Raw genomic sequence first — 12,430 nt, forward strand, 5'->3', positions numbered from 1 at the left:
TACATAATATTATTATTATTATTTATTTATTTATTTATTTTTTAATATTTTTTTTACTTTTCTTTTCCCTGTATATTTTTTACTTTTTATGTTTTTTTTATTTTTTTTATGTTTTTATATTTTTATATTATTTATATTTATATTTTTTATTTTTTTTACATTTTTTAAATTTTAATATTTATTTATTTATTTTATTTTTATTTTTTTATTTTTAAAATTTTTATAATTTTTTAATTTTTTAAATTTTTAATATTTTTTAACATTTTTAAAATTTTTATTTTAAATTTTTTTTTTATTTTTAAAATTTATATTTTTTATTTTTTTTTAAATTATTTATTTTAAAAAAAATAAATTTTTTAAAACATTTTATTTATTTTTTTACATTTTTTAATATTTTTTTTACATTTTTTCTCTTTTTTTCATGTTTTTTTTTATCGGAGGGTGTTTTTGGTAAAAAAAATTCGTTAACCCTGAAATAAAAAAAAAACCTTAGGAGGCATTTGGTACCCGTGTTTTCTATTTTCATTTTCTGGAAAACACGCGTTTTCTGAAAAACGGTGTTTGGTTTGCGTTTTCCGCGCGCGTTTTCTAAAAAATTGACTATTGTTTTCTAGAAAAATAGAGAATGACAAAAAGTCGTTTTCTGTTTTTTAGAAAACGCGCGTTTTCCAGAAAATGAAAATGAAAACGGTGCAAACCAAACGCACCCTTAATTTTCTGAGGTTTTCCGATTCCGGGCTACATGACCTTTTTGCTGACGTGTCGGACATGGAACATTACTCGGGAATCATCGAATACCTAAACCAAATAAGATTTTTGTTGATAACCTTTGATGGATAACCAAGATTATCAAGAATAACTCCGAATCAAACACACCCTAATTATTGTTAAATAGACTGAGATATGGTTCAACCCATTTGTGTCTGTTGCTAATGGTCCTTCAATAAAACAATCCTAGGGTTTATGTCTAGTAAGCAAAAGTGAAACTGAAAAGATGCACAGTTGTGGGGAGACAAGCAAAAATCGACCGGAATGATTTAATAGCTAGTTCGATAAATAGTACTGATTTTGACCGGTTGATCTACTATGCTACACTAAGTCAAAATCAGTCTATCGGGTGAAACGTTCTATATTCTAGCATATGAGACGTCAGAAGCGAGTTTCCCCCTCTTTACTCATGCCAAAAAACATGAACAATCAATATGGTCCTACGAAGTTATCTACCAAACCTACCAAGTTCAGTTCGCTCACAGAAAGATGACAGATCACTACAGATTAAGGTCAGAGGATTCGAGCACAGCATGGTGATATTAACGAGAGAGCAAGAGCAATCACTTACGATAAATTGAAAATAAGGTGAGACAATGGTTATCAACCACCAAAACTTGTGCAAGTCTTGCAAGCAATTTTTGTACACAATTATTTTCCTAAAATTGAAGAATATATATTTATAGACATGAAATTGCAGACTTAGAAACTTGAAACTAATGTATTTCCAACATTAAAACCAAATTATTCTTATGATAAACCATTTTCTAGAAAGCTTGCTGTACAATGTACAACTACAATAAAACATGAATACAGCATTATGACCATTTACGAGCCAGAGACTTGGTGATGACAGAGAAAAGTACAAGACTTAGCGATGAAAGGAAAGAGATGGTATAATCCCGGCATCACCACAAATAAAGCAATGGAAGAAAGAAATATTTGAAGATTGGTATAACAAATAATTTTCTTGTCTCTCTTTTGTTCACCATCTCCCGCAACCAATCTGTCTCGTGGATCTCTTCCAAGTCATTTGTCATCTCACCCAAACAGCCTCGCCTTAGCCACAAGCACCAACCCTCCAATGCATGTATTTTTTTCTCAATCGATCGACCTTCTAAGCTAGTGTGAATAGAAATTGATGGTATTGACAGACATGCGCATGGGCACAAAAGACAGAATCCTGATGGAGGATACCCATTCCAACTCCATCCCTTAAGGATCTAATCTTGCACAAAGATACATAACAAATTGGTGTGGAAGATTTACCATAGGCAAGGACTTCCAACAAAAATTTTGACTCTTGCTAAACAAATAATGAAGGGACAAGAAAATTTCGCCAAACAAATGGTAGGGAAACATACCCCGGGAATAAGCAACCAATGTAACTTTAACAAACAATTCTCAAACAACCACAAGAGCAAGATGCCGTTAATATTGGATGAAGTCAACAAAGATAAAAAAACCAAAGGAATCACCTGAATAATCACCAAAAGACATGCATGATGCTCCTATTTTAAGTAATGCAAACACCATCCACTATCAACTTGCACCCAGTTTTTGTCCTTATTGACACTGGAAGCACAAACGACTTCAGCAATGAGAACCTAGACACTAAACTAAATTAGCAATAAGAGAAGGACAATAAATTCTCCAGTGAGAAGGGCAATAAATTCTCCATTATCTTTGCTACGGAGAATAACACCAAAGCTCAAGAAATTATACAAGGGTCTGTCTACCATTGGATACCGAAGGTATAATGATTGACTTGTTATCCAGTAACAAAATTTGATTGTCTATTAGGAACTAGGAACTGAATGGTAGAGCATGTTGGGTTGCATTCTCTTGGACTTTGACACCATGAGCATGGTATTCACCAAAGAAAGGATGAGATAAGTAATGTTATAAAGAAAACGACATCTGATGAAGTTAACTTTAAAAGAAACTTACGACTTGATCCTGAAATGGCATTGCACTGAAAGCTTGATCAACTACTCCGATGTTTGATTCTATTGCCATATGCTGAAACATATAACTCATGAAAGGAAAAAAAAAAAAACTAAGGTGTCAGACGAGAAGTCTACCATGTCCTCGAGGACAAGAAATCAAATAATGTTACGATCCTTGTAGCAGAGAAACACTCAGCCATTTTGACAGTAATCTTGATAAAGAATTGAATTCAAAAAACAAATATTAAAAATTAGAAGACAAGATCAAGTAACTAAAATTACAGAACTCACTGATAGAAGGAATGACATGGTAAAATCAAGACACAACAACAAATAGAGAAAGCAATGGAAGAAAAGACCAAACAATTAAAAGCTTCTTAGACTAACTTGTAATTTTGCATTATGTAGAGGTTTATGTAGAGTGTTGTCCATTTAGCTGAGCATTTGACTGCTAGAATGATTGTAGCATTTCTCATCTAGATCCTTAACTTTTTCCTTGCATGAGTCTTCTATTGGAAATGGTCTCAAGCTCTCCAAGTAAGTGATCAAGCTTTTTGGATTATGTCATTATTTAGTGTGATGATGTGTATTTTTCTTATAAAGTCAGTTGAGTCTTGTGTTACTTGCAACTTTACTAGTCATCTTCATTTAAGATTTTCAAACTCACGATGTCAAAGTTCCAAAGAACGGAACTCAACATAACAAACAAAGGATAGGCAAGCATTGGTCTATCTCCCTCTTCCTTTCTCTTCTCTACATCTATCTCTTAGTTCTCTCTTTCTCCTTACACTACTGCCCGTGGTTCTCAATACCCAGAATCGTAACAGACAAACCCTCACATTAATTGGTTCTCTTTCTACCTTGTATGCCAAAGCATCAATGATCAATCATGCAGCAAAATAAAAGAGACCAGTAAAGACCTTCAACCTTCAAACAGGACACCAACAAAGAACACTGATCCCAAAAAAGCAGTACCCCAATTTACAGGAAGTAGATGGTCGGGTAGTAGTTACAATAAGGAACACAACCCTTATTTACAGACTTCATATGCACAAGTTGAGAAGTTTAACACTAATGCAAGGTTATGCAGAAAAAAACAACCCAGAGGTTTCAGTCTAAAATTGCACGTATATATCAAACCTCGCAGTGCCACGCGATTCTATAGCTAAAGTTGCTAATTTCATACACACGACAAACAGGAAGCAAAGAAATCGACTTAGATCTCCGTATATTGCAGCGACAATGGAAGGATCAGGAACTACACAGGGGGGAGTTTGTCGGTGGCGCTAGGGTTTGCGGAGATCGGAAGGGCGGAAGCGGGGTGGTGGGGCTCCCCCTCGAGGGCGACCAGCTTGGTGAGCATCAGGGGTCGATCCTTGGCCTCTTCCTCCTCCTCATCGTCATCGTTGGTGCTGAGGTTGATGCAGGAGAAGTGCTCGAGGGAGGCGAAGAAGGCCGAGGAGACGCTCGACCCCACCCAGTTCATCGCTCGGTCGAGTTTATCGCAGGCGACGAAGCTCGTGTTCTCCATCTACGAATCCTAATCGAAATCGAGGGAGAGGAACCCTAGCGATTCCAGCAGCTGCAGCAGCGGGGATTGGGAAGAGACAAAGTCCGAAGCTGAGGCGTGTGAAATGATAGCCAGAAGAGGTCATTAACATAACATACGAGGAGGAAGCGTGTGCTTGTTCTCTAGTTTATTCGTACTTCTCCTCGTCCAGTCGCTTCGACCAAGTCATACTGTGGTCCGGTTTAAGTGAGGATGAGAGAAAAGTAATTGTAGATCTTTTTCATCTATTCAATGTAAATTAATTATAATGAGTGGATAGTTATTTTTTTCATATATCTGTTCAAACTTGAGAGGAATAAGTATTTCTTTCTCCTTTGTTGTCAACCTCTAAATATCTTTCATGGTGCTATTACTTGCGGTTGCCAACGAACTCGTGGCCACAGGCAACGTCCCTTGCAGCCATTAAAGTCTTTGTTTTTTTTTGCCCTCATTTTTCTAATGATTCTTTTTCATCTTAGATTTTTTATAATCCGCACCACCAAGCAAATAAATCATATAAAAAGGAGATTAAAACAAATCTGCTTTTTATCGATCTATATTTTTGAAATTAACGAATTATGTAATTAATTTTAAAATTATTAAATCACATACTCAGTTTTCCAGTTCACTAATAAAAAAATCAATCGACTTATAAAGGAATCAGTCGAATCGATTTCTGTTTGAAAATTAATTGACTGATTTTTAACATTAGTCGAATTAATTTCTCCCGGTGATAAAGTTTAAAGTAAATCAGTATTATCAAAGTCAATTTTGGACAAAATCGATTAATGAACAAAACAATCTCATATTGATATGAAATTAATTCCTATATATTCAGCTAGTTCTTCTGATTATATTCATGTCATCAAAAATCAATTTGACCAATATATTAAAAGCAGTAATTTTTAACATGAATATGTTTGAAAAATCTAATTCATGTATAAAAAATCACAACTCTCAGTATATTGGGTTAAATTAATATCTGAAGGCATGAATATAATCAAAAGAACTAGCCTAATACATAAGAACTAGTTTCATGTTAATTCAAGGATGTTTGGTATATCAGTCGGCTTTATCCAAAATTGACTGATAGATCAAAGGACCTCGGATTGATATGCAACTAGCTCTTATATGTTTGTCTACTTCTCTTGATTATATTCATGCCCTCAAAATCAATTTTACCTAATATATTCAAAGCAGTGATTTTTTAAATATAAATTAAAATTTGTAAATATATTTATGTTTAAAAAATCACTACTCTCAATATATTATGTTAAATTAACGTTTGAGGATATGGATATAATCAGGAAAACTAGACGAACATATAGGAACTAGTTTCATATCAATCTGAAGTCGTTTGTATTAGTATAGTTAGTACCAATAGTCAAATTCAGATTTTGATGAATAACAAATGATTTAAAGTTAGATGTTATGTTTTCTAATCCATTTACTAAGTGAGCATAACTGAAAGACTTGATAGGGATCAGATACCAGGCTGAAATTCAGACGGGTCAGGGAGGACTAGATGATTAGCAGGAAGTCTAATTGAATCAGGGAGGACTAGATTAGTTGGCAAGAAGTCTAGTCGGGTTAGGGAGGACCTTACGATTGGTTGAAGTCCAAGTGGAAGAAGACCTAGTAGGTCAAGGGTCAAGTAAGTCTACAATGGTAAGTGATGTAAGTAATTAGAGGAGAGATCTAGTAAGGTCGCCTTCCTAGTTGAGGGAACAATAGACATCAATCCTGTTGAGGATCTTAGGCAAGCTAGAAGGGGGGATGAATAAGCATTCTTCAAATTCTTGCTCCTACAACTTGTTAGTGCTTAATGAACTAATGAAACTAAATAAGAATACAAATGCTAACAAGATTGATGTAACGTGGTTCAGAGATTACTTGTTCCTACTCCACAGCTTATCCTTGAGTTGGAAGAACCCTTAATCCTTCAATAGATTAGTCCCCGCCAATCTCCGACTAAATGAGCTCCTTTCTTAATGGAGCAAAACCTCCCACAAGGAAACTCTTCTTCTTTACAAAATTTGGAATTAGATGTAGGAAGAAGATTGAAGGTTTTGGAAGCTTAGAGGCAAAGACTAGGAGTATATGATCAAAATAGTAACCTACTTCAATGCCCTAAGCTCCCTATAAATAGAATGGAAAGAGTTGATCAATAATCAACTCATTTCCTGCGCAGCAGTCAATTGGAAAACTTATCAATCGACTGGTGCTACCGTTGGATATAGCCAACAGCTACTTCGCAGAATCAGAAATTCTACCAACGGTCACCAACGCCCACTTACTAGTCGACTGGTAAATATACCAGTCGACTGCTAATTGCTAGCTAAATGAACAGAATGCTTCTATTCACTCCCAGGCTACTCAGTCAACTAGAACATTCGACTGGCAAACCTATCAGTCAACTGGCAAACCCATCAGCCAACTGGTCCTGGTTATACACTCAACTCTCATCCTCTGTAGAGTCACCCTTTGAAACCCTCTTCCTCAATCTTCGTCCCTCAATGCACTCGAGCTCGTAACTCCTCTCCATGAATCTTTCACATTGCCTTGAAGTATGCTTCCCTCGGCTCCACTCCATTGCTCCTTGTCCGACGATCCCTAGGATGCCTTCCATATCATCCTTCACCATCTCAAGGACCCAAGCCCTAGGATGAGCTTCCCAAGCTTGGTCGCACCAAGCTACTCATGTGTGTTTCATCAAGTCCTGCATGACTGAAACATACATATCAAACATATATGAAATATAACTTAAAGTATTTGATACACACATCAAAACCATGATCGTACCGGATCAAATCTAGATCGATTGCACTCACAATCTCCCTCTATTTGATATATGACAATATGTTTAAATTAGCGAAAATAATACTTAAAAATTAAAGGCAAAATGTAAACATGAAGCATAAACCCAAGCTCTCCCTTAACATATGCTCTATCACATTAATTTTTAAGTTCTTACTCAAGTATGGAGAATTAAAAAGTGTCTAACTTAAACCTTAGCATTTCTCCCCCTTTGACACCAGAAAAAAGATTGCACTTATCTACCAAGTACAATGTGGTATCAACTTTGACTTAAAAATATCCAAAATCAAATTCTGAAACAAAGTCAGAATGCTAAAAATTTAGCCACCAATTAGCTGCCCTCTGTTATAGTCAACTAGTACATTTTCAGTTCAATTTTTGATTTTTGAAGCCAACTTCAGAAATATATAAAAAATTTTAAAAAATTTTAAAAATCATAAAATTTTAAAAATATATTTCTTTTAAGTTCCTCTAATAGAAAAAAAATATTTTCATGAAAATTTATTTTTAAATTCAAGTTTTGATAAAAACTCAAAAACCTTAAAAACATTCAATGTTTTATAAATTTTGAACACTTGTATTGAGCAATGTTTTTCAAAAACTAAGTCTCTGTTTATAAAACATAGATTATTTTCAAAATATTTAAAATGTTCAACTATGATCTATGGGTAAGATGTTCATTAATTAAACATTGGATTTCTCCATAGTTGGTCAATGATCACTAAAATTTGATACAATACATAACTCATCAAAATGTCATAAGCATTAATGACTTAAATGTATCATCCTAGCATCTCACATCCTTGTCTAGATTTATAAAACAAGTCAAGCTATTGTTTGTTGGGAGATGTAATAAAGGTAAGTTCTTCTTAGCCCCTTTTTATCTTGAATTTCTATCCAAGGCTAAGTGTTCCCCTTTAAGTCTCAAGTCAACCATTTATAAAGAGTTTGAATTAAGTCTTTTATAGTTGACTATTCCAAAATTCTCTAACCCTTAAGGATTGACTTTATCACCCAATAGATATTTTTTTTTAATTGGGTTAATCAAATATTCCTTAGGGATCCATTTTCTATCTATGGTTTTTATTTTGGATTGCCCATTAGACAATGATAGGATTTCTCATTGTTTGATCCCTTGCATCCTAATTCCTTTTTGTTAAAACTAGCTCTTTGGCTCCCAATGATCATATTTAGGATTTTAGTTCCACTTTTAAAACTTTCAAGGGCTTTAGTGAGGTTTTCTACCTTTTCTCTAAATCCTTATTTTCTTCTTCTAAACATGATACATTTAAACTACAAGAAGAAGCATACAAATCATTATTCTTAAGAGTCATGGATTCTAATTTTTCTTCAAGCATGATAATATCATATTTCAAGGCTTTGTTTTTCCTCTTAGCCTTAAACAAATCCCTATTTGTACTTGTAATAATCTTAACTAAGGTTTGAGTGGGTAGATTATATACCTCACTTACCGAGAAGTCTGATCCAATGATTACCCTCCCCCTTCACTTGAGTTCCTCTCTTCTTCACTTGAGCTCCTTTCCTATTCTCTTTCCGATGAGGTGGAGGCAATGTCATCAATTCCCATTAGAGCAAAATGGGATACACCCTTTCACTTGAGCTCCTCTCTTCTTCACTTGAGCTCCTTTCCTCTTCTCTTTCGGATGAGGTGGAGGCAATGCCATCAATTACCATTAGAGAAAAATGAGATACATAGTATTCTTCTTGCACCGATGATGATGGGTTATCCCATGTTGATTTTAGATTTTGAGCTTTCTCCCCTCTTCTTTTGTCTTCTTCTTACCTTCCTTTTTCTTCAAAAGGGGACATTGATCTCTCATGCGTCCTTCATCTTAGCAAATATAGAAAATGACCCTCCTTGTCCTACTCTTGCCCCTTGAACTTCTCCTAGCATGAGATTTGTTAGTAGAAAAATTTATAAATGCTTTTCTCATTTTTTATATATACACCTCTTGATCGCTATCCATTGAGGCGCTTAACTCCTCGGAGTTGGAAGATGGTGGGGATGGAGACTTCTTCTTCTTACCCTTCTCTTTGTTTGTTATGAAGGCTACTCCCCTTGATCTATAGGCTTCTCCTTCTGACCCTTCAACTCTAATTTCGTGGAGTTTCATTGTTGAGAAGAATTCATCTAGGGAGCACTTCTCTAGATCCTTTGAAATGTAGAATGAGTTTACAATTAAACTCCAAGTTGTGGTTCTTGGGAAAGCATTGATGGTTTTCATCATGATGTCATGGTTGAATAGTTTCTCACCTATACTTGTTAGTCCATTCAAATTTTTGTTAATTTTAGAATGAAGTAACCCTCCTTAATTTTAGAATGAAGTGTCGTTACCTTTTCTCCTTTTTCAAATTTACAGTTGTTGAGTTGAGTTCGGTGAAGATCTCTCCTTGCCAACTTTGCTTCTGATATACTTTTATGAAGTCCTACTAGCTTTTCCCATAAATCCTTGGCACTTGTATAGTTTCCAATCCTGGTTACTTCTTAATGGGGAAGAATATTTAGTAAATGATGCATTGCCCTTTAGTTTGCCAAATGTTCTTCTCTTTGCTTCTTGCTCCATCTTATTTTCTCGATTATCTCATTGTTTTGATCGAATGGGAGCCTTGATGCAACGATAAAGTTATTGTCATGTGACCAAAAGGTCACGGGTTCAAATCCTGAAACAATCTCTTGCAAAAAGCAGGGTAAGGATGCATATAATGGATCCTTCCCAGGACTCCGCATGGCGGGAGCTTCATGCACCGGGCTACCCTTTATCTCATTATTTTGATCCCTAGGTATTTCAAAACCATTTTTCATGATTAGCATAATATCGAAATTGGTTTAAAAAATTCCTCCATTCTCTTTGTCTACCAAGAGAATTCTCCTTCGAATTTAGGTGGATGAATGCTTAAACCGGCCATTTTGTTAAAAGTGCTCTTCTCAGCGATTAGTCTGTTGAAGGACGTCCTTGCTCTGATATCACTTATTGAAGATCTTCGATCAGTTATAGGGGGGGGGGGTTAATAGGTGTTCTTTGAATTCTTACTCCTACAACTTGTTAGTGTTTAATGAACTAATGAAACTAAATAAGAATACAAACGCTAACAAGATCGATGTAACGTAGTTCAAAGATTTCTTGTTCCTACTCCAAGATTTATCTTTGACATGGACGAACCCTCAATCCTTCGATGGATTAGTCCCCGGTAGTCTCTGGCTAAATGAGCTCCTTTCTCGGTGGAACAAAACCTCCCACAAGGAAACTCTTCTTCTTTACAAGATTGAGAACTAGGTGTAGGAAGAAGAGTGAAGGCTTTAGAAGCTTGGAGGCAAAGATTAGGAGTATATGATCAAAATAGTAACCTCCTTCAATGTCCCAAGCTCCCTATAAATAGAGTGGAAAAAGTTGATCACTAATCAACTCAATTCCTGTGCACCAGTCGACTGACAAACTCATTAGTCAACTGGTGCTATCGTTGGATATAGCCAACAGCTACTTCGCAAAATCAGAGATTCTACCAACGGTCACTAGTGACCACTTACTAGTCAACTGGAAAAGATACCAGTCGACTGGTAGTTGCTAGCTAAGCAAACAGAATGCTTCTGTTCGCTCCCAATCGATTACTCAATTGATTGGACTAATCGATTGGTAAACCCATCAGTCGGTTGGTCCCAGTTACACACTCAACTCTCATCCTCTTTAGAGTTGCCCATTGAAGCCCTCTTCCTCGACCTTTATCCCTCAGATGTACTCGAGCCTACAACTCCTCTCCATACATCTTTCATGTTGCCTTGAAGTTTGTTTCCCTTGGCTCCACTCCGTTACTCCTTGTTCATCGGTCCCTTGGATGCCTTCCACATCATTCTTCACCATCTCAAGGACCTGAGCCCTAGGATGAGCTTCCTAAGCTTGGCTGCACCAAACTCCTCATATGTATTTCACCAAGTCCTGCATGACTCAAGCACACATATCAAAAATATATGAAACCTAACTTAAACTATTTGACACACATATCAAAACCTTAATCATACTTGATCATAGCTAGGTTAATTACCCTCACAGATCCAACCTAGGGTTTCAGTGAAACTCAAAGTTAGGACCAGATAGTCCTGATATTGTCACAATACTTATTTTACATATTATTATCTATTTTGCTAACTTAGTGGTGTAGGAAATCAAAGATAAAAGTTGGCTTGAAAGAGGGGGTTCGGGCACCCTGGAAGGGTCCAAGTGCTTGGAAGTCTAGGCACCCCGAGTGACTCCAAGCGCCTAGATGGGGCCAACCTAGCCATACGAGCAACTGAGTTGGCACGGTTTGGTTTGGCCGACATACGTCAGGGTTCAAGCGCCTTGACTGGTCCATGTGCCAGGAGTTGGTTCAACTTTCACAGATAAAGCTTTATCGAGATGTAGCCACGTTAACGGTCCAGGCGCCCGAGGGTGGTTTAGGGGCTTGCTGGTGGATAATCCAACAACGAAGTAAGATCAGATAGGCCTCAATTCAGGCACCTAGAAAGGGCTATTAAAAAAAGCTTTGACCAGCAGTACCAAAACAATAATTGCTCCGACTTTGGTACTCACGGGTTGCTCTGAGAAGCTCTCCACAACACTGAAAAGTTGCTCTGACAACCAACGCTTAAGCTATTACTCTACTTGTTATCAGTATATTTTACTTATTTATTTTGTACTTAAAATTTGTATAATCATTCGAGCTTATGGTGATTGCTCAATGAAAATAGTCACCGAGTGTGTGCCTTGGAGTAGGAGCTATCAAAAGCTCCAAACCAAGTAAAACTAACTTGTGTTAGTATTTGGGTTTCTCTGTCTAATTTCTGTTGCATTCTCTCAAGTTTTTGAAAAATATGAAAAAGTGACTACATTATTCACCCCCTCTAGTACTTTACAATCCTTCAGTTTGGTCTATCAACCAATTTTTTCCCAAAACTACTTTGATACAAAAGCAAATTAGTTGATTGATTAAAGCTTTGACACAGAGAAAAATCAATTAGACTGGTGTTAAAAATCAATTGATTGATTTTTAAATAGAAATTAATTTGACTAATATTTTTATCAGTCAACTAATTAGGGGTTAAACTGAAAGTGGGTATGTGATTTGGTAATTTTGATACTAACCTATGCGATTTGGTAATTTCAAAAACTTACCTACGTGGTTTGGTAAAAAGCTAAAAAAAAATATGAGTAATGTGTTTCGCAGTCTCCAACTCAAGCATACATTGTAAACATGTCTGAACAGGTCCATGCCTGACAACTAAAGACATGACTCGAAGACAAGTAAAGATAAGTATAGTGGCTCGAAAAGTATGGCGGTTTAGAAAATATAG

The sequence above is a fragment of the Zingiber officinale genome, chromosome 11A (genome assembly GCF_018446385.1).
Source record: "Zingiber officinale cultivar Zhangliang chromosome 11A, Zo_v1.1, whole genome shotgun sequence".
Taxonomy (NCBI): Eukaryota; Viridiplantae; Streptophyta; class Magnoliopsida; order Zingiberales; family Zingiberaceae; genus Zingiber; species Zingiber officinale.